The following is a 21,718-nucleotide window of genomic DNA, read 5'->3' on the forward strand; positions in this document are numbered from 1 at the left end:
AGCTCTGAGTAGTATGTAGGACAGTAGAGAAAAAGTATGTTACAAAGAGAAGAAAACATTAAAAATAATGTATGAGACAGAAGGAAATGAGAGGGAATAAGAAACAAGATGTATAAGCTGGGGAGTAGTTGTCATAGACTCATAGAATGATTTGGGTTGGAAGAGACCTTACAGTTAATCTTCTTCTGACCCTCCAGGGTAGGGACACCTTCCACTAGACCAGGACCTCACCCAACCTGGCCTTAAACACCCCCAGAGATGGGGCATCCACAATTTCCCTGGACAACCTGTTCCAGTGTCTCATCATCCTCACAGTAAAGAATGTCTTTCTAATACTTAATCTGAACCCATCCTCTTCCAGTTAAAAGCCATTCTTCCTTGTCCCATCACTAAAAGCCTTTGCAGTTCCCTCCAGCTCTCATGTAGGCCCCCTTTAGTTACTGGAAGGTTGCAGTAAGGGCTCCCCAGAGCCTGCCCTTCTTCAGGCTGAACAGCCCCAACTCTCAACCTGTCTTTATTGGAACATAATGAGACCAGTCTTGGCTGTCACAAATCTCCTCATTTTCCATACCCCTTGAAGTATTTTTCAGTAGCATCTGCTTCATGACTTGGATTGGCACTGAGATGAGATGGACCAGCCTGTAGTTTCCTGGACTTTTCTTTTTTTTCCCTTTTTAAAAAATAGGGGCTGTTTTTCCCTTTTTTCCAATTGTTGAGAACTTCACCAGATTGTCACAACTTCTCTAATGTAATGGACAGTGGCTTAGCCACTTCATCCATCATTTCCTTCAGGACTCATGGATGCAACTCATCAGATCCTGTGGACCTGTGCAGGTTCAGGTTCCCTAAATAGACTTGGAACTGATCTTTTCCTACAGCAGGCAGTTCTTCATTCACACAGTCCCTGACTTTGCCTTCTGCGTATTTGATGGTGGAGCTGGAACACTTCCCAGAGAAGACAGACAAAAATGTCATTGAGTACCTCAGCCTTCTCTATATTCTGGGTAACCAGGTGTCCTGCTCCCTTCCAGAGAGGACCCACATTTTCCCTAGCCTTTCTTTTATCAGCAATGTACCTATAGAATCTTTTCTTGTTGCCCTTGGCTTGCCTGGCTGTGCTCAATTCTGTCTGGGCTTTAGATTTCCTAACCTCATTGCTGGCTTCTTGGACAATTTATCTATGTTCTTACCTGTCCTTGCTTCTGCCCTCTGTAGGATACTTTTTCATGTTTGAGTTTGTCCTGGACCTCCATATTCATTCACACAGGCCTTCTGGCATTTTTGCCTGACTTCCTCTTTGTTGTCATTGCTTCCGAACTTAGAGATGATCCTTGAATATTAACCTGTTTTCCTGGACTTCTCTTTCCTCCATAGGAATGGAAGCTATATTCCATGGTAATCCGCCAGGCAGATCTCTGAAGAGTCTGCTCTTCTGAAGTCCAGGGTAGGGAGCTTGCTGAGTGCCATCCTTGCTGCTCTTAGGATCTTGAACTCCATTATGTCATGGCCACTGCATTCCAGGCTGCCCTTGAGCTTCACATTTGTCACCAGACCCTCCCTGTTGGTGAGAAGGCAGCCCAGCACAGCACCTCTTCTCATTGGCTCCTCTCACCTGCAGAAGATAGTTAACACCAGGGAATTCCAGGAACCTCCCGGATTGTTCTTTCAACAGCTTTTCGGGTGGTTGAAGTCCCCCATGAGGATCAAGACTTCTGAATGTGAAGCTTCTCCTGTCTGTCTATATCCATAATCTGCTCAGTTTTCCTGTTTGGATGATCTGTAACAGAGCCCCAGTATAATGTCACCTGCCCCTGATGCCTAAGTTGTCAGGCAGATGCTCATCCAACCCTTTGCACTCCAGTTAGTCATTGACATCCTTTCCTTGTCTGCCCTGCTTGTCCTTCCCAAAGAGCCTGAATTCTTCCATTCCCACACTTCATTCATAGGAGCCCTCCCACCACATCTTCCCAATGTCAATGAGATGATAGCCCTGCAGGTGTGTGCATGCCTCTAAACTGCTATTGTTTGCTCCCCATTCTGCATGTGTTTGCATGGAAGCATTTGAGCTGGGCCCCTCAGGACACTGACCTAGGAGGTGGAATTCCTTTGAGGTGCTCCTCAGGTGCTCTCCCCCTGACATGTGATCCCTCTCCATACTCTGGGCATCCCCTTCTGACAATTGCATCAAACTGGTAAGAGTGGGATGGAATGAGGTTCCCCTCCTCCAGCAACTTTAGTTTAAATCCCTCTTTCATTATGTACAGAAAAGATTACTTTGCACTGGAGAGAAGACTGAGATCAGGAAAAAAAAATAAAACTGTAAGATCAAAGAGAAAGATGCTGAGTCAACAGGAGTGTGTGAAAATAATGGGCAGTGAAACAGAAGATTGATGATAGTAAAAGGAAACTTCAGCAAACAGCTAATAATGGAGAGTGAAAGGCAAAGTTAGAAGGAAAATAGCAAACCCGGAGAACGAAATTGTCAGGCAAGAGAGAGAGTAGATCTGAGGGAGAGTCTCTTCATTCTGAGTAAAAAGGACAACTTTTGCCATGCTCTACTGGTGGTAGCAGTGAAGTATCTTTCCTGCTAATAGGAAAGATAAGTTGCTGTGGTTTAGGCTGATTGGGCTGCTGGTGGGGAAGTGAGAGTGCCTGCGTGGTAGTGGCCAGCTGGGGTTAAACCATGACATGAGTGCAAGGATTGCTTTTTCCTTTTTTTCCTTAATAGGATATATGCCTGTGATGAAGTGATGAAAAACAATTTCTATCAGGTGATAACTTTTGTTTCACTCTCTTTTCCAAATTTCTAATCCCCTGTATTTTAGGTTAATATTTTCCTCCCAAGAGGCTCCAGATGTTACACTTCTATTTATTAATTTCCCTTAGATTAAGCAATTGTGATTGCTTTCTGCAGCAACCTGATAATGATCGAGCCCATACCAATAGCCATTCTAATTAAAAATTTCACTAATTGATTAGATCTTATAGAGAGAGAAGAGTCACACAATCTAGACTGCTGAACTAAGGATGCTGCCACTTTTCCTTGAATGGGAGTCATCTTCAGGTAGTTTAATTCCAAGAGAGAGATCTCTGTGCCCAGGAAAGCCCTTTTAAGTTCAGCTACTCTCGACAGTTTTTGTTAGCAAGAACCTCACTCTGAACTCACGGCTTTGTAACCAGCTCTAACGAGCTGCGTACCCTTTGGCCCTTGCTCTATTCTGCACGTTGTGTATTCATTAGGACCATTTACTTACTTATGTCCTTTAAAAGATACTATGCCATTGACATTCTTGTTCTCATCACATTGGGAAACAAAATTTACCCTCCAGGCTACACTAGCAGGAATCTGTAATACCAAGACCATGTGGAAGTTGGCCAATGTAGTGAAGATTTTGGTACCAGCAGCTAAGATTTCCACTCACTCATCCCTGCATGAACATCAGAATGTGCCATCTGAAGGACACGAATTACTGGCAGCTACCTTACAATGGGCACATAGTTTTCCTGTGTCCAAGAAGCTTTTGTGCTGATCCACAGTGAAATGAATCCCAGAATGGGCATTTGGACTCAGCTGTTTCCATTTTTCTGCACCAGGATTTAGAGAAAGCAGGTGGAAGAAACAGCTGGAAACCTTCTGGAGTGTCTTTAATAAACATTTCCACCAGGCTCAGCTGCACAGACCCTCTCTAGCTGCTAAATTCCTTTCACTTGAAATTTATATAAAGGATTAGCAGCTGCCAAATAAGCATAAGACAACTGCAACAGGTGATGAGTCTTTCATTTTTAGCAAGAAAATCCTAATCAGCCTGTTCCTGAGATGAAGACTCACCACAATTCACTTCTAATACTACAACAAGATGTGTGGATTATGTCCGAGATCTGCAATTACTTTCTGAGTGCTATTTAGCATTTGCAGAACATAAGTATGTGGGAACCTCTCCTTTTTAGTGATGGTTTGCATATTTCAGTCTCTGCTTTGTTCACAATCTGTTGGAATATGCTAATACCTTGATTAACGAGCTTCAAGATTCTGCTGCTGATAGTCTGCAGTTTGCTTGAAATCTCACAGGTATGAAAGGCCAAGATGAAGCCGAACTATGTCTCTTCATAAGACTTTAAATTGACTGCCAGTAAAATTCTTCACTGACTACAGAATTATATGAAAGATTTAGTTAAATGTGTTTTGTACCTACTGTAAGTTTTCCTCACAGAGGTTTTAAAATTACTTTCACTAGATATTTATATTCAAGTTAATTCAATGCCTCAGTAAGAATCAGGTCCTATAAAGAGGCAGTTTTAGCTTTTAAAATCCAGGGAAGATATACAGCAAGAGGGGTAAAGGAGAATAGAGCTATGCTTTCAAGTTGTTACTACCCTGGAGCAATCAATATGATTTTAAGCTGTAATGCATCAGAGGCTGCAGAGCTGTGCACTTCCCCATTTGCATCACTGCTGCTGCTCTGAGCTCATAGCAATTCCTGGGCTTTGGCATACCTTGGTGTAGTACAGGAACTTGTCAGAGAAAAAGAGGCTCTTATTTGTCTGACAGGTACATCACTGTTAGCCTGGAGCAGCTATCATGGAAATGCTTGATAGTCTTGGCGTAAGAAGGGTTGGGCCTGTTGTTTACAATAAAGACTTTATAATCATAAAAATATAGTAGTTGAAGTGGTCATTTTCTAGTTTAGCCTTGCTGAAATTGCTTCATAAACATGTCAAGTGCTGCTATAAGAACACTGACAGGACTTAGGGCAGTTATTTCATCGTACATTATATGTATTGACATTTGTATGTATATACACAATGAACAAGTATATAATCTGAAAAATGGACTTACATGAGCATGGTTACTTACTAATAAATATTTCATTGCTGCAGATATGGTACTTTTGCCTCTAATTGTCACTGAAGCAAAGATGATTACTCCCTTTTAGTTACTGGTATGCTGACTGCATGTATTATTGATTGATCTGCAAAGCAGTTTAGAAAGGACAGCTGACCTGCTCCTCTTAACCAGCTGGTAAAACAGGTATTCTTAAATATTTTCTTGTTGGAAGCAACAAGGAAGAAAAAAGTGAACACAGAAGTAGCCTTGGCACACATACACTGGAACCTGGGGAACAAGAGAAAACCAGTGCAGTATTTTGTTCTGCTGAACCCACTCTTTCTCATTTTCTTTCCCTCTCTTGATATTGCAGAGCTTAATAGCAACATTTAAATGTGCCCTGGAGCACACTTCTCTCTGGTTACTCAGAAATGCTTATTCTAATAACAAGGTTTAATTGCTCATACTAATCACATGCTTGTATGATGTATTTTATGGCCTTGTTGGAAAAATGTAACAAGTTGCATAGAGTAAGTCTGAGCTGAGCTTCCCCAACTTTGGCATTCACTTCTGTCTGCATCCCTCTCTGTTCCTCCTTCACTGAACACAACCACTAAAGCTTTCTGAAGTTTTCATACATTTCCTCCTCAGTAAATTTTCTATGAGGGAATTTCTTTTTTCAGCTGAAAACATTCAATCAATTCAATGTAATATCACAAATATGTGTAGAATATCTGAGCTATATTTTCCAGAGAATTTATTATTATTTGTTAGCCTCTATATATGAAAATGTAATAATCAGAGAATAATGTATATTAACACTTTGCATTAATACTTAAAGAATAAATATTACTCCTAGCAAATGTATAGGTCATAAACACATATTTGAAAAAAAGGCCAAAGCTTTTAGAAAAAAATAGGATATACAGTCTCTATTCATTTCAGTGATATGAAACTCTCTTCAGTTTGTAGACTCTCTATGGTATCTAAGCATTTTCAACTTAGCAAAACAATGGCTTCTATTTAAAACATCACTGCAAGTAAAGTTTTGTGTTATCACCAATATGTTATGGTTGCCAGGTAAGGATGTGCACAGAGCAAAGGGGAAACAAAGCATCCATAACGCCACATCTACAATGCAATGTATTTTATGTTCACATTCCTCTCTGGTAATTCTGCAAGCACCTCCTTATTAAAGCAACTAGAAGTGTGTTTTAAGAAAACTGCTTCTACCAGGTTTCTACATGCTGTGATTGAGCACACACATCATCACATGCTTGCTTGTAACATCCTGATAGCAACTACAGCTGATATTTTATAGGTAAATTCATACTTGTCAGATACTCATATGTACCCTACAGATAGTCTTGTTTGTCTCTTCTATGTCACCTGTTGTGCTTTGGTATTGCATTGCTGTTCAGCTGAACTCAAATAGTTATCAGTGCAATCTTAAGTGCATTTGGCAATAGACCAAAGGTATAGAAAATGAACAAAGGCCTTTTTGAAATAATGAACTAGGTCCTCAGTTCAGCTGCTTTGATTTATTCTATCTGAAGTCCTGTTCCAATATCATTACTGTCTTCAATCAATCTTTAATGTTACAACTTTTGTCACAGGAACTTTATAAAAGTCCTATCCCTACAGTCACAATAAAATAACTGCACTTATGTGATCTCCTGAATGCAGGTGTTGTCCTGCTAATGGTCTGTAACCATTCAAAATTCAAATTCTGTGATTATTCTTGAACAAAAAAAGAAAAGCGGGAAAAAAAGAAAGAAAGAAAAAGAATAAAATATCTGTGGTATGGATACTGAAAACGATTTCTTTGAATCATTACCATTTGAACATCAGGATGAATATTTTAGAAGTAAACTTGTGGGCTCAGTCAAGTATCAGAAACATTTGCATCTCTCATTCATTTAAGGGTCAGTTTTCCTTTAAGTGGCTAATTAATGAAGAGGAGTGATTGCAAATGGATGCTCTTTCCTTCTGTGTACCTAAATCTAGGCTTTTTACTGTGAAGACCTTAACCCTTTGTGAAAACTTTCTCCTTGTGAGGATAGTTAAGATACCACAAACAACAAATGACATTTATAGGACGTTTGGGTGAAAAGAAAATTCCTTTTAATACATAAATACAAGAAAGAGCAGAACCATACAAAACAGAAGGCAGACTAATGAAATGAGGCTATTGTACAGAATAGAGAGTTTGCTATCATTACTGATAAGTGAATGAAAATGGCTATCATTACTGATAAGTAAATGAAAATGGCCAGCAGTTCCTGCTTAAGTAGTAAAAGAAATGGTTAGCAGCTTGCACAGGGAGAATAAATAATGGAAATTACTGTAGCTTGTTTTAGAAAAAAAAAATCTCTATTTGATGTAGAAAATAAATAAGCAAGCATGCTTTCACCCACTTTAATCACTCAAAAGACTCAATCCTCTAATTTCAGATTGCATAATTCAATAATTCTAACCTGAGGAACAGAGTAAAACATATATATGCATACTTCTATATTATATTATGTTAAGTATTTTAAAGGATGGAATTTTATTTTAAAGGAGGGTACGTGAAATTATAGTACATATATAATCTTAATACCCCTCTCTTTCACATACACATTTATGTGCACATATGCATACATATATAAGTAGTAATTGATGAGAGTCAGTTCTGTAATACAAGTACACAGCTTGTCTGCTGCATGACTTTTTTTCCTGTGACAATTCCTAGGTTATAATCTCTGAAGTTGTTGTGTGTGAAGCAACTAAGAAGATGGGAGGATCAAAATAAGGAAAAAAACCAGCAATCTTTCAGTCTCAAGGGCTTCTTACATGACATGCCTTTCTGCAGCAAAGGGAGCAGGTGTGTGATTATGCTGTGTCTCCTAACAGTCCTTAACTGATATTTCAGCCCCTTTGTGTGCAACACAATCCATACCAACCAACCTCTGTCTTAATCCATTTGCTTATAGGCAATTGCTAAAGATTTATCTCTATATTTTGGACTTTCATAAGTGATGGGTAATAATGGGTAATAATGGGTGCATTGTTTTAAAATACCTGGATTAATATTAATCTTAAAGGAGAGGAGTTCAAGGAGAAATTGTCCAGCATACTCTTAAAACACTTTCTGAAAGGACATCTAACTCTAAAATGGTAGTAGTTGGAATAATTATCAGTGTTAAAAACCTTCTACTGCTTTAATTTATAAAGCAGCTGTTTCACATTTTCCCAGTGGAATGAATTCATTAGGATAACTAGGACTCAAGGACGCTTGGACTACTGTCCTATTGCTAATTCTATGTTCACCAAGCTGACTCCAGAAGTGCCACCGGTCATTTCTACCACATAAAACTCCATGTTTACTATCTCCCTGATCCACCAGGTGCATGGAGGAACAGCCTGTTGGGTCTGTTGGAGTGCTCTACAGGACTGCCATCCTGTTCAGTGTCCTGACACAAGTATCAGTGACCTTCCAGAATGGCCATTGTCATGTTGGTGGGGCTTTGAGATGGTTTGCAGCACAAGTTGGATTAAGGTAAGTAGATGATAAAAGTTCCAAATATGGACATTATGGTTACAAAATTCTTAAATGGAACATACAGAGGAGTGATATTACATCAAGTTGTGTCAAGATCTAAACTAGCAGGTCTCTTGTCCCTTTTCTTAAGAGGGGTTGTTCCTCAAGATATGCAGAAAGTAATTGGATATTCCTGTTTTCTGGCTATTGTATATTTTTTTTCTGCAATTACTGAAGACTCTTTTGAATGTCTCCATGATTGATTGAATTATCAAATCATTAGCCTGTAGAGAGGTTAGTGTACTTTCTCACTTGGCACAAAAACGTTTGTCACAGTTTGAAGCCCATACACACTTTTGAGTTTACATTCATGTCACTGCTGCCTCACACCTTACACACACACACACGCGCCTTGTCATGATAAATGTAGCTCATTGCTGAATCCTGAATCAGGCTAGCTTGACCACAATCAGTCATTTTGATGTGATAATGGATTTGTGGAGACTAATCTTCAGCCACGCTTTAAAAAAACACCTTGACAAATCACACACTCATGCTGCAGCTGAAAAAAACCCCATGATTTTAAAGCAGTGACAAAGAGATTGAGTGCAGATCTGTCAGCTCTTGGGGATTTGGCAAATGGGTCTGTGGTTACATGACTGACATTTGTGTTCTCCTACCACCTAAGAAAAATTACTTCCCTATCTTTCTGTCCAGGGATATCTGTGCCCTGTCTTGTACTTGCCTAACAATATTATACATTCATGCTCCTCAGTGTGTGGCCAGACCATACAATGAGATATAACAAAATGTGACTCTTGTTCATATCTTGTGTTTTGTGTTATGCTTCCCTGACTCAGTGTTCAGCACTCAGAAACTCTGATATTCCTTTAAAAAATTTTTAAGCCAATTTCAGTTATTTTGGGTCAAATCTCTATGAAAAAATTATCTTTGTTATTCTACAATTAATTTAAAATATTAGGTATTAAAATACGAAGTAAATTTTAATTTTTTTTTTAAAACTTGGTTAACATTACACAGAAATGTAGTAAAGGACAATCTGTGAGAACAGAGTGAGTTAAGAAAGATTTCTCTCCTTAGCCTAACTTCACTGAATATCACCTTGAGCAAATATTTATTTTTTTATATATTTGAAATATAAGACAGCATCAGCAAAACACCACAGCAAAACAACAATTGCTGACCTCTTGCCCCACTTGTCAACTCAGCATACTAGAAAAATGACTCTCATGAGAAAAGACAATTCAAAGAGCAAAGGATTTACTAGGAGGCAGAGGAGTTTGACATCTTTCCATTTGTGTTAGATATGTCCCATGATGTCTTATTACCTGCTCATCTTTGTAGCTGAAACCAGTCCAGGGTTTCAAGAGATTTTCAGCAGAGGAAGGGATTTCCCCAGCATTTCAGTGTCTCCCATAATTTAGGCTTTTGACTTGAAACAATTGGAATAAAGAGGTTTTTTTTCCTCACTTTGTCCAATCAGATTTCAAAATATGTTCTATCAAATGTGTAAATGGAAGAGCTGGGAATAAAAATGGAATTTTTATGACTAAAATATTTACAAGGGTAAAAATCAGGTCTGCTATGAACTGACACCTTGATAAAACTTGTTTTCAAAAGTTAGTTCCAACAGAAGGAAAGGGTAAAAGAAAAATGTACCTGCCAAACTGTACAGTTTTTAAGCAGTATCCACACAATCAAGTATATTGGATGAAAAGCTTCCTCCACAGTGTAAATCTATATAACTTGTCAGAGGTGTTACTTGGTCTCCAGATGACAAGTGTAAAAGAAAAGCCTGGACTACATTTCTGCCATCTGCTAATCACACTGATTATTTTGACAGGTCTACAGCATGTTTAGTTCAGTCCAACAAAGAAAAAAATGTGGCTTCATTGGAAAGGTAAATTGGTAGTATTATGCAGACCCCAGTAATGGAAATCAGTCCAATTTAATCAGCTGGCATTAAAAAAATCTATAATTCAAAGTGGAATTCAACTCAGAGCAAACACCTGCCTTTTTCTCCAGACTTTTCATAACAGCTAGGCTACTAGCTTTTGCTGGTAGCTGTGAATTCAAAAGCCAGTTTAACTATGAAGCTCAGGAAAATCTAGTCCCCTGCTTCACTATATCAAAAGTTACAAATTATTTATTTATCTTAAATACAACTTTCTAAAACTGTAAACAATATACAGTTAACAAATAACAATTTCTTACACACCCTACTCAGGTCAAAATCTTCACACAAAAGAGTAAGCTTGCACATCATTAAAATTAATCCCAAATTAGCAATTGGCTAATTGGTTGTTATTCTCTCTGATCCATATTCCATGTAACCAAGGAGACATGGTTATCTCAGATTCATGTCCCCTTCTCATCTCTCTAATTTATTTTCATGTGACCTAGACCTTGCTCTTTCATTTGCTTCCCTCTGATCAAGCACATCCCATTTAATTCAAACAGGAGCCACTCCTTGTAAGCAGAGTGACACTGCATTTAATAATACCTGCTCAGTGTGTACAGCAGCAAAGATATTTAGGAGCTTAATTTCTTTGTGTTGGGTGGCTGAATGGTCTGTGGATGAGTGTCCAATTAAGAATCACGAGCTTCTCAGAATCCAAATAACCATTGTATTTACTTCACTTTTTTGAGATATTCCTGCCTTCAGGCAGGGCTACCTTGTCACATTTATTCAAGCTTTAAGGTCTATTGTAAGACTTTGAAATCCATCTGAACAGCAGACCAGAGAACATGTTCACTCATTCTCCCTGACTCTCGATTTACAGGGAGAACTGGTGTTTTCATACAATCTTTTTTTCCCAAAGTATCTTACTCCCTACCACATACAGAGTCAGTAGGGAGTAAGGATTGTTGCTGAAATTTAATTCCATATAGCTGTCTTTTACTGGACCTTTACTCCCCTTTATATCCACAGGGGCCAATGCAGGTCTATGCCCTTCTTTCACAAAACTATGTTGTGCTGCCCACTGATAACTGCAGACAGATTTTCTTTGTCAGTGTTTTGCTGTTATTCTCTACATTAAAATATTGAGAAAAAAGAGCATTCTTTCCCATAATTACTGATTTTGAAAGGTTCTGTAAAACTGTATTTTGGGACACCTTCTCATGACAGTGGTTATTGACACCGTACTGAAAATACTCTTGCAATAACAAATGAAACACAGTTTTCTGAAAATACAGACATGAATATTGAAGTGCACCAGTGCTTAACTCTGTCTGTTTTTCCTGACATTTCCTGACATTTCATGTTTAAGGTAGTTTTGACTAAATTTGCCATAGATTGCCCCTATATCAATTTTCTATACACAATCATTTCACAGTTCGGTGAACATATTGAATTATGGACACATGTCTCTGGAGCATTCAAGAACAACCTCTTCTAGTATGGTCTTCTGTAACTACAAGGGTAACTAAAAGCTTTTGACACAGACTAGGTAGTTGCAAGGAGGAAATTTTCTTTACTGCAGTTTAGCTGAGCTGTGGAATGAAACACAGTGCACTAGACAGCTCATTTTTAAATGTGTACATATATATGTGTATGCAAAAATCTGTCTCATAAATATTGACAAAAGATGAGTAAAAAATACACATGCAGGTACTGATGTTTATCACAGTGGTTAGATTTCTTTTTCTATTAGTACAAGTTATATAGGACTTCTTTAACATCTTAGGAGAAAAGATGAAGTCACATCTTATAATGCTGTTTGGATTGTCTGGTGTTCTATGTAATTATTATGTCTCTATCTAAGACTGATATTGAATTTACTGGGAGATTTTTGGGGAAAACTTTTGATCGATCCCTATTCAGAACCCAATTTTCTCACACATACATGCTAAAAACTAGCCTAGTGTAACAAAAAGAGTTAGTGACTACTTTATAAAATGAAGTATACATAAAGTACTTCAGATCTCACAAGGTCTTAAATTTTGAGAACTGCTGATTGCAGAACTAGTCATGTGAGTAATATTGTAGTCTCTCATGGAGAGCAAATATAATAAAATAATGATTTGATATAATTGAATCACCTTGAGTCACCCATCAAAATAAAATTCTTGAGTACAGGCCAAAGGGATACAACGAAAAAGAGATGAAATTTAGGTTGGACAAAGACAAACCAAAGGAGGCAGAAAAACCAAAGTAAAATGATTACTAATTTCATCAAACAATGTAGATAATTAATTAAATAGATATTTACTATTAGTTTGTCTTAAAAAATGAAAAAAGAAGTTATTTAAAAAGGGGAGAAAGTTGACATCTATGGGTAGCTTTGATATTGTTTTTCAACAATCTGGTTGAGAAATGCTTACAGTCCTTTGAAACATCCTGCAAACTTCAGAGAGACTACTGAGCTTAATTTCTTGTCTGCAGAGCATGCTATGAAAATATTGCATTCAGATTAGTGGGTAGAGGGCCTTCATTCATCAGACTCTCAAAAATGCTCAAGAGCAGTGATGGAATGGTATTACCTTCATGTTTTATGGTCTGTTCAGGATTCAAATATTGGTCAATTTAGGCCTTCAATGGAAAATATTTTCTTTTGCAGCATTTACAGAAAGACAAAACCCTGAATGGAAAAAGAGAGGTAAGTCTCTTAGACAGGTTATTTTACCAAACTCTGAAATCTGACACAGACTTAATGGCTGAAAAAATTCCATTGTCTTCAATGAACCTAGGGAAAACTTGCAGAAGATGAAGACCATGCATTTATCAGTTATTGGCAAAACACTAGGAACAAAGCCAAAATATCTTTTATAATCAATTATTGAACTTTGAAAAAGCTTCAGATGGAGCTGAATGTGTAAATACGTCTATATGTTATATAGATGTAATATACATATATTTGTAACATATATATATATATATATATATATATATATGATATAGATACATGTGAACATATGCGATACATGTAAATATATCTGAAAAGCACCACCTCACTTTCTCAGCAGAAAAACAAATGAAACCTGGCTTCTATAGATTTGCTCCCTACTTGGTCTTTGAACTGGATCTGAAAGGCAGAGATGCTATTTTATTCTACAGCAGCACTCCAAATGATGGTCCTAATGAGTTAAAACTTGAAAAGAACTGACTTAGTGAAAAATATTTTTCAGTGCTAACCAATTCCTTCTGCTAGAGCAGGAATATGGGCATACTGATAGTAAATTATCTGAAAAGGAAGGCTGGTACTTTAAAAGTACAGAAAAATATAACGTGTCACCTTCCAAGGCACTTGATAACAATTTTTAGCCTAAAGGCATAAGATATAATACTAGCTAGAGATAAATAATATTTTGCAAAATGTTCAGGGGGCTGTGATATCTGTCAGCCAAGAAATACTACTAAAATGAAAAAAATAAAGAGAGAAGAATTTAAAGTAATCAGGATTTATCTAGTTCAATAGTCCTAGGGATTAAAATGAATCATACTTTCTCTCTGTAATCTAATTTGCAATTAGGTTTACAATGTCTTCAAATTATACAATGCAGCTAGATATAAGATTCTAATTGATTTGGAGAGTATTAATACAGTGGAGTTTTTAGGGGGCGTGTTTTCTTTTTGTCTCTTGTCTTTTTAATTTTTTTAAAGCCTTAAAGGAAAATCTTTCAAGGTTTCTAGCAGGTGATTCTGGAAAAAAGGTAAGAGCTTTAAAATTTAAATACTTCTTTTCCTTTCCCATTGCTATTTTCATGGGTTTCGATGTGGTAGAACTACAGATGCCTAGGAAGGAACCTGCAGTGGCTGACTGCTCCGGGGCAACAGGTGGTCATTTATTTGATCTAATTACAGAATATTTTCTTTGGCAGAAATGGAGAAAATGGAGAATATGTGCAAAATAACATGTAGCATCTATGATGCATTATTGAAACAGTTTATACTAGGCCCTTGGTGTGCAAGTGGCCCAAGACAATGTAAATTAGCAGAGCTACTCTGGAGTTTTAAGCTACGTCCTTTATATTAGATTGTTTTGTCCAGCTTATAAAAGACTTTTAAACTTTAAGATATCTGTATTTTCTAACACTATGCAATATATATTTATCATCACAACACAGAATCTGAAGAGGTTCTTGAAGAGTCAACTATTTCATTTAATTTACAGAAGCCTGAGAAAACTGAGCAAAATTATGACATAATTAATACAGATATAGTTAAGTGATTTAGATAATAACTTTTTGTACTAGAAAAGCAACACAGAAAACAAATGGTGTCAGCTGGATGGAGTATTTCTGGGTAACAATATTATACAATTTTTTATTTACAGATTATATTTTGGGTGATTAATATTGTCAAAAAGATAAATTATCTCTTCCAATATAAATATAGATTTAGAAAACAGTACTTAAGGGTTTTACCCAGTAGTTGTATATCATTGTCAAATGCAGGAAAAAAAACTTCAGGGACTAAAGCCACAAAGTTCTGCTACAGAGCAGCACAGCACTGATAAATGTACAGTTTACTTGCAGACACATCATTATTTTTTGTTTGCAAATTAAGCTTCTACATCTTCTGTGTTGCTGCGTTCCATGATGTCAAAGATAGAAATATACTCTTTCCTCCTTCCCCTCCACTGCTTCAACCTCCAGCTCCTTTGCTTTCATATGTTTGCCATGAGTATTAATTCCGGGGGGGAGGAGTCTGGGACTGTGGTATTAATTACTTATCTCCTCATTTGAGTCACTTCATCTCAGTACTGTCTCTCATTTTTTTCAGAGGTCTGAAGAAGGTAATGACAGATGCCCCTCCTAATTTGTACCAGAGGCTATGATTTTGAAAGCACTTGGACATATTCTTTTAATGTTTTGGTGGAAGGGTAGGTTAGGCCAGGAAGTTTTCTCTGCTGCAGTGGAGCAGCTAATCAGCTCTGCACTGTTCTGCTTCAAAATGCCATTCTAGGAAAAGAAGGCTACTCAATTACCTTTATTCCATTTCACAAATTACGATGTGAGGTATAGAGAGGTTAAATCCCAGAACTGCAAAGCAGAGAAAGACTACTCCTGCTGAAACTTGTAGGAATTGAAGAGCTATGAACACTTTAAAGTATCTTGGCTCAGTGACTTGCTGAGATTAGTCTGAAAATCTGGATAGAGTGGGGGACATAAATGTAGTACTATTGGGATATTTTCAATCTTAATTTTTATTGCTTGGAGGGGAGCTTTGTTTTTTTTTTCTACTGGCAGCTGGATAACAGCTCATAGTGTGGGATACTTTCCTCCATTCGCCTTATCTGTGACAGAGCAAACAGCCTTTAGTTTCTCTGCTTAGATGACTGGAGTATTTAAAAAATGTAATAACATCCCACAGAAAGTTCTGGGAAAATGGTAATGCTAGTAAGAAAGAAGATTCATTTGAAAGCAGTCCTAACATGGAACTGCTGACTCATTTATATTCCTTGAAATTCACCTGACTACCAACTTCACTGCTTAGTAACAGCAGAGGAGAAAAGGTGAATAACTTGAGTCTGATTACAGTAATCTCCTCTCTGACCCTCTTGGCTCAGACTGTCAGCATTTCAGGTTGAGTCTGCAAGTAACTTCTGTTTTATGCTGTCATCAGCTGTGAATTATGTGCAGTCTCAACCTTCTCTGACAGCATGCTTAAATGCTTTGTTACCTTCAGGTCTGTACACAGGCTACATGTATAGCCAGGGATTAGAGGCACTGGGGATAAAGCCGACTATTTCAAACCCTACACAAAAGAAGCAGTAATTCTGTGCTGACTTGCCCTCTGCCTGCAGTCTTCAAGCTTAGTAGTTTTCATCAGTCCCTGGCTATTTCTACTCATGGTCCAGAATATCTACAGCCCAGAAAACCTCCTAGTCAGCTGCTGGAGAAATTTAGCAAAGCCTTGACATGCGTGACTCATAAGTTTAAATCCAGCTAAGACTTTGAATCAAGCAGTATTTCTGTGTTCCACACAAAACACATGGTAAACATTTCCTTTTTGTCTCAATCTAAAATGTAGCATTCTTAAAATATTTAACAATTTGTAGAAAGTGACCTTGCAGGAAAGGTGAGTCAGCAGCACTGATTTTAAAAAAAGACTTTTTAAATAGTGTGACTGACAGCAGAATATGTTCAGGTTTGAAGTGAGTATCTGCCAGTTTAGGGGACCCAATTTCCACATGTCCTACAGTGTTCCTTTGGTGACTGGCATTCTGACAGCTGGGGACTGCTGAAGAGACTTCCTTGAGAGACTGCCATCCTGGAAGTCCATTTTCCCCATTTTTGTGAACATGGAATTGACGGCCAGGATTCTAACATAAGGTCCTCAGTGCACATCATTGATCTCACTCTTTTGGAAGGGATTTAATCTAAAACACGTGACAAACATAGCAAGGGGCAGTCACTGAGATGATGTCCAATTTTAAGTGCAATTATATATAAGGAAATAAGAAGTCATAAAGGGTCAGCTTATTTTCCCAGGCAACTAGTGATAGGACAAGGGTAAATGGACTCAAGTTGCACCAGAGTCAAATAAATGTAATTACTGAAAGAGAGGTTGAGGATTGGAATGGGCTCCCCAGGGAAGTGGTGGATTCACCATCCATGGAAGTGAATGTTCACCCATAGAAGTGAATAAAATTCAGAAAAAGAATAGTTGTGACACTCTGTGCTATAGTCTAGTGGGCATGATGGTATTTGGTCAAAGGGAAGAATTTATCATCTTGAAGATTTTTCCAACTCTTATGATTCTGTGATTCAGTGACCAATGCCAACAAATTTGAGCAAGTAGATTAAAAATGGGTGTATCCCAGAGGCAACTCAGTGAAGAAAACAGATTTTGTTACTCTCTTGCTATTAGGAAAAATGTTTGTCCCTCCTTTGAGTACCAGAGAGATTTTTGGGAGATTACCTGGCCAAGCTCAATGTCATCAGCTGAGTAGCTTAATTTGTTCAACTTTCCACTGCAGTAATATGAGCTAGGCCTCAAAGAAGTAAGAAATTGATTGCAATAGACCAATTATTTGTTTTTGCAAACTGCATGACTGATGATTACATAATTCTGTTTTCTACAGTAAACAATGTTGCATATCATTCAGCTTCTCACTTGCTTAGTTAGGAAGCTGAAAAAATCCCCCTTATAGATTCACTATAAATGGGATAAGCTAACAGACTTGTATTGCTTGCTTTCTGTTTTATGCAGGAGCTGTGGTGTGAGCTGTTGCTAATCTGTGAAAGGACATCAGAGCCAATAAAATTGGTGTCAATGGCCCCTGAGGTTCTTGCAGCCAGATTGGACCCTACTACACAGACAGTGTTAGCTCCTCTTATGATTCAATGTCATTCTTCGGGATTGCTCCCTGCCCTAAAATGTACTACTGAGGCCTCTGGGGCCATATGCTGACTCAGCTGGGCTCTCACAGGCTCAGGGCTGCTGAGTTTAAAGTGGCTATTAGTTCCAGGCAGGGTGATACTTTCAGGGAAAGCAATATCGATGGATTTTCTCTATGACATATTTTCCAACAAGGTCTTAACATTTTAGGGACCAGCAGATGAGATGTTAAGCCTACACTTCTTGAAGGAGTCAATGCAGTGGAAATAGTGTGTCTCTGTAAGCAGCCACTGTGCATGTGTCTGTGGTGATAGTAAGTGTGCTTGTTTGGCCTGGGGTAGAGTTGATTGCCTTCACAATGACTGGCATGGGGATGTGTTTGGGATTTGTGCTGAACACAGTGTTGATAATACAGGGATGATTTTGTTATTGCTGGGCACAGCTTGTCCAGAGACAAGGCCTTTTTGTACGGCCATGCTGGCAAGGTAACTGGGGGTGCGTGGGGGGTTGGGAGGAGGCACAGCCACGAAAGGTGACCCCAGGTGACTAAAGGGTCATTAAGACCATATGACATCTTGCTCAGTGCATAAACTGGCGGGAAGGAGGAAGTAGAAGGTTGTTTAGAGTGATGGTGTTTGCCTCCACCTTCACGCTCTCATGTTCCCAAGCAACCGTGTGTGATGAGGCCCTGCTCCCCTGGAGATGGCTGAACACCTTCTAGCCCATAGGAGGGAGTGAATTAATTTCTTGGTTTTATTTGCTTGCATGCATGGCTTTTGCTTTCCCTATTAAACTGTCTTTAACTCCACAAGAGTATTTTTTGTCTTCTATCCTGATTCTCTCCCTCACCCCGCTGGTGGGGGAGAGGGCAAATGGCTGTGTGGAGCTTGGCTGCTGCTTGGGGTTAAAGCATGACAATGTTAGAGTTGGATTCTCTTCTCCAGCACAGCATTCCACTCATTGATGCATCCTGCACGCTCTTAAAGCCAGTAAAGTTCACACTCCGCCATTCATTATTCCTGCCAAATACAAACCTTTATCATCTTTTATATGTCCAATATAGCTAATTTTCAGAGGTAGGTTTTACAGCTGAAAGCATATTTGTGCATCTAACTCCTCTTTGTAAATTAGACTGCATATATTTTAAATTCAAATAGCCTTTAGAAGAGCCAGGCACCTACAAATACCTGTTATTTTCATGAATATGAAATACAAGGAGTTTGCTAACTGTGTGGAAGGTAAGAGTTTAATGATACTCATCTAGCTGTGAGACTGAGGCTCAGGCTGTTTACTGGCAACAGCTGCACCTGTAGTACAGATCAGGAGCATAACAACCCACAACAAAGCACTGAGGCATAAAAACCCACTTCCTTCTTATAGATAGGGAAAAAAAGCAAACAAACCATGTTTTCTGATCTATGTCTAGGGAATTTTGCCTGTGGAGCACTCACATTTCCAGTGCGAACCCAAACAGACAATTTTCCTTTATTTCTTACTTGCCTTAGGGGACTTCTTCACTCTACAAAGAGAGCCAAACCCAGGAAATTAGTTAGACTTTCTGAGATAGGATCATTTAATCTTTATCTTTCTTCCTAAATGAGAAGGATAAGCCACTGTCTCAGTTCCTGCTTGACATTTCTGAATAACAGGACGGGTTAGTAAATACCTATTTTTGGAATAACAGGGTGGATATTCTTCCATAGTGAATCTCTGGAGAAAAGATTTGCCACTGAGTGGTTATAAGGAATTTTCCTACCCAGTTATCAATCCCAATAGCTGTATCCGTCTATCATCTGCCTAAAGAGAGTTTAGTAGCTCCACTGAGTCCTATTGTTAAGCTATTAAATTGACTCAATTTTTATCTGAAGAAAACATAGAAGTCCATGCCCAGGTAAACTGCAGGTCATCTTTGGCTTGTAGTGCTTTTCAGTTAGCAAACTCAGTGAATAAAAAAATTCATGATATACCAATTGCATGTCTCATTATAGGACTTGGTTGATACCATTACCAAGCAGGCATATGTAGGCATCACAAAACTCAGTGCTGATACTTGGGTCTCTGATTTTCTAACCTCTTTGCACTTATTTCTAAATATTCTCTCCACTGGGACTACAGATGCTCTTCCAGATGTCACACGAACTAGAGAGCTATTAAAACTAGAGAGCTATTAAGAGCCCTTCTTCCCTTCTCTTTCTTCCTATCTCCTGCAAGCATCTTCTTTCTGCTACTGTTAGAACATGAACACTTAGCTATCTTTGCTAGATGGCTACACATTCCTGGGTTTATCAGCCCTCACACCATCTATCATAAACAAATCCAGTATTGTATGTAGGTTCCTTGTCCAAGCGTTCTGCTGTTCTATATGCCAGCTGCCTACTCCTTAACATGCAAACACCAGACACCATCATTCACAACACCCTCTTTATTTCTCTGGGTACATTCTCACTGCCTTTTTTTTTTTTTTTAATAAAAAAGGGATTGACTGGGTAAGTGAGGAGCTCTGACATTTCTCTCTCATTTTTACTTCTGTTTTCAGGACTGTTTAAAGAAAATGGTGAATATGATCCTAGGTGCCACAATTTCCCCCTAAATGGAACCACTTTTTTGATTTGCTCTTATGTGTACACGTCCTTGCCCTACAATATCCTGGTTCTGATGGGGTTCTTGCTATGTGATGCAAAAATTAAAATTGCTTGTGTGGTTTAAATCTCTTCTTAAAAAGTCTTTAGCTGTAAGGAAGGATCATCATCTTTTTAGCATTTTTAGTGTTCTAATAAATTAACATCATCCTGCTTTACACAGTTCCACTGCGGATGTCTCCCTGCATCAGGGGAAGATGTACAGTTTTAAACATTTTCAGTAGTTTTACATTCCTTGGAGTAGGCTGCAAATTATCAAGCTGATGTTGTCAACTTGCCAAAAAGAGAGTCTGGTTCCTTTTTCCTTTCATTTTAGGGATTGAGAGAAGTTATTTGCTTTTTGAGAGGTCCCTTGTCAACTTTTTAAAAGAGCTTGAAGTGAACCCATAAGCCATGAAATGCTTGGCTAGGAAGAAAAAAATGTATCAAGATCTACCAGCTGGATATCTTGCAAGATGCTATGATCTCTTCCCAATTTATCATCTGTGCTTAAGCATGACTCAAAGCTGAGTTGCTTTTCATTGGTTTTGGATCAAGCACTATTATTTATTCGTTGCATCAAAGGATATTCAGGATCTTCAGTTCTGGAACTTTACCCTGCTGTGCAAGAAGCCACAACACAAATCAGAAAGTCTCTTTGTGATTGAAATTATGTATCATAACATGATTTATTTTTCTAAGAGTTATCTGAAAATCTTAGCTATTATTTCCAAGGTCCTATGCAAAATTATTTCAAGTTAAAATATATAACTAGTAGGAACTAAAAAGAAATCTGCCAATGTTCTAAAAGAAACTAATAAAATTCTTATTCGGCATGACTACCTAGAAAACCCTACATACATGTCATGAAATTAAACATGGTTCTGGGATCTACCCTACTATGTTTGCAAAAATAGAGAGGTGTTTGCTTGCAAATTCTATGGATAGCTGCTGACTAAAGTGCTCTACAAGAGCTTGAGAAAGTTATTATTTTATTGTCAAGACTGCGTTAACAAGAAAGGGAGGTGAAACATAACAGGGTAAGGGAAAAAAAGGTCCCTGTTCCCTAAGACATATGTGAACTACAGGATCTTGTAGGTCAATACACCTTTTGAGTCATTAATAGTTGGCAGGCCCTAATATGCAGAGCTCGTTAACTAAATTAACACAGAGACATGATCCTCAAATTTTGCATTGATACTATATCATGAGAATGCCCTTACTGTGAAAAAACCCCATTACACTGTGATGTTTCTTTTGGCTGTATATGTACTACAGACTACAATTTAATTCAGAAATTCTGATTAAGGTTTATCAGTACAAGTTGCCTTTCTTCTTCGCATGGGTAATTTCCTTACTTTGCTTATCAGGTTTAAAAAACTTTTGCCTAGTGCTCAAAAATGCCCTGTAATATCATTGTAGATCTGTCCAGGGAAACCTTT

The sequence above is a fragment of the Motacilla alba genome, chromosome 2, assembly GCF_015832195.1.
Source record: "Motacilla alba alba isolate MOTALB_02 chromosome 2, Motacilla_alba_V1.0_pri, whole genome shotgun sequence".
Lineage (NCBI taxonomy): Eukaryota > Metazoa > Chordata > Aves > Passeriformes > Motacillidae > Motacilla > Motacilla alba.